At 35.1% G+C, this 4,112-nt stretch overlaps 1 pseudogene; it reads right to left on the bottom strand.

The window, feature by feature from the left end:
• Nucleotides 1–215: 215 nt before the first annotated feature.
• Nucleotides 216–3,094, bottom strand: LOC131856148 (WAT1-related protein At1g21890-like; annotated as a pseudogene).
• Between the last annotated feature and the right edge of the window lie 1,018 nt (nt 3,095–4,112).

Below are 4,112 nucleotides of genomic sequence, written 5' to 3'. Positions count from 1 at the left end.
TTTATAATTATTTGGATCTCTTTATTATAATTTCTCTTTGAAGCATTGTTCTTTTCCTTGCTGTTGTCTTTTCTTTTCCTACAAGTAATATCCAGGGACATGCCAATTATATCGACATGGAATGCCATGAGTGAGACAAGTATCCAGGGACATACACGAATCATATTTGAAAGTATCTAATTGACTTGTATAGGATTATGTGAAAAATGCTTACATCAATCGATCAATATGGTAATAAAGGATTATCTAACTATAAATCCTATAAAGATGAGACTCCCACAGTGCAAGGACAAGTAAAATCCGATAAAATCTTTACATTGAGATAGTCACGTACATATGGTCAGGCCTAACCAGTAGAACACGATAGCTTGTTAAATCTCTGAGCTAGCCATTGTGAAAATTTGATATCTTTATAATATTATAGATACCTTTATAATTTTATAATTTTTTTATAACCTATATAAGTTTCCGTATTGAAGGTCCACCCTGTAGTTAGCTACCATGCTTCTACTTATTAGTTGTACTCTGCTGGTGACATTCATATCTTTAACAGAGGCTGCTTAATTTCGACTGCGCAATCTTCAATGCTGTTGGTACATCCATCTTCAACTACATCTTCTAATGGCTTTGTTTCTTCATTATCGTTTGCTTTTCCCCAAAGAGCAATGTAAAGTCCTGCAATTGTCAAAACTCCTCCTACCACGCTGCAAAACAGATAAAAGCATGGGTGACTAAAACATATTATATAGGCTGATCGCTCTTTACGAGAGAAAAATTTATGCGCAAGAAATCATCTAACCTTCCCACATGAAGGTTTACATGAAAGATCGTCAGCTCCAAGACTGCAACTAAAATTGCAGATAATGGATTGAAGAGTGCTGGAAAGACGGGTCCTCTTAGCTTGATGCTGTAGGTTTGCACAAAGAATGCAAAGACTGAACCCAATAGTGCCTGCATCAAAAGACTCTTAATGTTAAAAACATTTGTAAGTGTTTGGCATGTAGAGCGCTTTTATTAATACTTACCGAGTATACAATGCTGAAAAGGTCCACGTCCCAGTTTATTTTCCAGGAAGAGATGTGTGGCTCAAATTTTAAGGCCATTAATGTGCTCTGCAGTGTGGCTACTAAGAATACTAATGTTAGGAATGATTTTTGAGCGGGATACTTCTTCAAAACTGGGACCTGTGTTCAGGAAACATTGATCAATTTTCCGTCCATAAACATATGATTGTTGATATTTTTGTAATGTGGAAATGGATTGAAGGAGACAATGAACACCTGAAAAGTAAGGTATGCGGACAAAAAAAGCAAGCAAGCGAACAAGGACGCTGCACCCAGAAACCATGTACTCAGTTTTAGGAGAAGCGTCTTAGTAAGAACAATCGTAGAGCCTTTGTATAATGTCATAATCATAGCCCCTCCCACACATATAACAGTCCCTATAATTTTTGCTTGTCCACGCTTAGTTCTGATATCAACTTTCTCGTATCTGAAAAGTCAGAATGCATAAAATAATCAAATTCCTGCTTATTTCAATGATGAATTATTTAATGTATTGGAATTAAGGTGTCTTAATTTTAGAGTCTAAATATGATTGTTTTTTTTTTTTTAATCTATTTTGAAAGTCTTAACTTTTAGGGAATTAGTGTCATAGATTGCTATGCTGAGTCTATGCCAAATTTCTATTATGACTAATGTATTATAGGGAAAAGAATTCAGTACTTGAGCACATATCAATTGTTGTGATATTAGTTGTTATTTAATGTCCAATTTTTTTAACAACATTGCACCAATAGTTATGACTTGAAAGTTGTTATTGATATGATGACTACCCATAATTGAATGAAATGTACCATTAGTTGTAAAAAGCAACCAATCATGTGATGCCACATCAGCTGCACAAGTATAGGGGCCTCTTTCCAATTTTTTTGACAACATTGCACCAATAGTTGTGACTTAAAGTTGTTATTGATATGATGACTACCCATAATTGAACGAAATGTATCATTAGTTGTAAAAAGCAACCAATCATGTGATGCCACATCAGTTGCACAAATATAAGGGCCTCTTTTACACGACTATTAGTCTGCTTTTTTTTAAGAATAAAAATAAAATGGAAAGTGAAACCTATGTGTTACTACATATTATACTATATATTGGCTTACTATATATATATATATACTGATGAATGAAACCTGTGTTCGGAAAGAAAAAGATAGACTCACAAGTTTTTCTATTAAGTGTATGATCTAATGTAAATGCAACATTCATAGATTAATGATATTTTCTGGATCAATCTCTTCCAGCAGATGCACTGACAAGCTATACACAAGTGCTAGAACTAAATATGATCCAAAACTTATTAGGTTTAAATCAATACCTAAAAGCAATGGCCATCACAGATGTGACAATAGGAATAAGGTTTGTGATTGCAGCTGTAAAGGTAGCCGAAGTGTATGCCAAGCCGATGAAAAATAGATTCTGGCTCATAGTAATCCTACAATACTACTACAGCTGTTAGTCCCCTTATACGATCGCCAAATGATCAAATCAAGCAGAATTCAAAGCTAATTAGTATATGTAGAGTAGAAGAATTTCTTACTTACCCAGAAAGAGCAAGAAGAAAGATCTACCAGAAAATAGTACAAGTCAGCGGGGGACGGTCGTTTCTACACAGTGCATGAACATACATATGGCTTGGAAATGTTAATATTATATCATTATGCTGCATCAACGTAAACTTTTCTAGCATTCATCTAAATCTTTTTATATGTATTGCCATGGCTACAAAGACTAAAAACTTTTAACTCAGATCTGGCTTTTCCGTGCTTGTACTGAGTAAAATAAATATACCTTTCTAAAAAATAAGCAATAGGAGCTATTACAAGTGTAGCAACAGCTTGTCTATAAGCTACATATACGAAACAGTTCATCCCATTGTCAAAAGCAATTCTAACTATGATATACATGCCTGCAATTCCAGCCTGAACTAAAATTTGACCTACATAGAGTTTGTATTCTACCATCATTCTGATCTGTGAACAGAGAAGACTACAAGAACAATTCAAAGCAAGCAAAACGAAATTGTTAGTAGATTGAATTATTCGAACAGCAATAGCAGTTTGTATTCTACCTATCAAATGAGTTATTGTTCCCTTTGACTGAAGAACTCAGCTACCAGTTTTTTTAGTTGGAAATGGTTAGGTGGCTGGGGCCGCAGTCAGTTACATAATTATAACTTGTTTTATTATCTGTACAGATCTGAAGATAACAAAGATGTGGTTGATTTCCACCGCACCCTGGCATCATTCACTCCTACCCTCTTATCTTCAAGTTCTGCTGCCTTGTTTTAATATCTGTATTTCCTGTACTGAAGAAACTGATTTCTCGAAAGTGGCACAGATTTTCTGTAATTCCACTTTATATTTATATTAAAAAAGTCATGGATTCTTCCTACCAGTATTTCTAATATAGACCTGTCATCTCTCAACTGCTGCATTAAAATAGCTTTTAGACATAGGCTCTTTACGGAGCAGATCCAGAAAAAGTTGGCATTCCCATGTGTTTGCACGCTTTCTATGGAATATAGGTGTCTAAAGTCACGAAAAGTAGTGGACGTGGCATTCACATCAATGTATAAAGGGTCATACTGTAAAGTTTAATATGAATCCATCTCTAAAGTCCAGGAAAAAATAATTAGGCAGGAAGATCTCAGTCATCTGATTTATTTCATACATCAGTTTGACATGAGCTGATAAAACTGCATAAATTAGTTGAAGAAATTTGTTGGAATCAAAGTAATTACTAGAATCTCCATCCGTAAGCCACCTAAAGGTTCCCCATGGGTGGCTAAGATGTGAATTACTGATGAATAGGACACAACAAACCTTTTTATTCATCATGCATTTCAGTAGCTGAAAATAGGCTTAGAAGCAAGCATCTCAATTACCATGAGTAGAGAGATTAAATCCCCACTATTACCAAAGAGAAAGCGAGCAGCCCCAAGAGAAGAAGAGAGATAGAGGAAATCTGGCCACTACACAAGGGGCATTACTCCAATTGTCAAGAAGCACCTATTGGAAGTTGAAGTCCAACGGACTTCTTCCTTGT

This window comes from Cryptomeria japonica, chromosome 6 (assembly GCF_030272615.1).
Source record: "Cryptomeria japonica chromosome 6, Sugi_1.0, whole genome shotgun sequence".
Classification (NCBI taxonomy): domain Eukaryota; kingdom Viridiplantae; phylum Streptophyta; class Pinopsida; order Cupressales; family Cupressaceae; genus Cryptomeria; species Cryptomeria japonica.
This window is presented reverse-complemented; position numbering and strand designations above follow the sequence as displayed.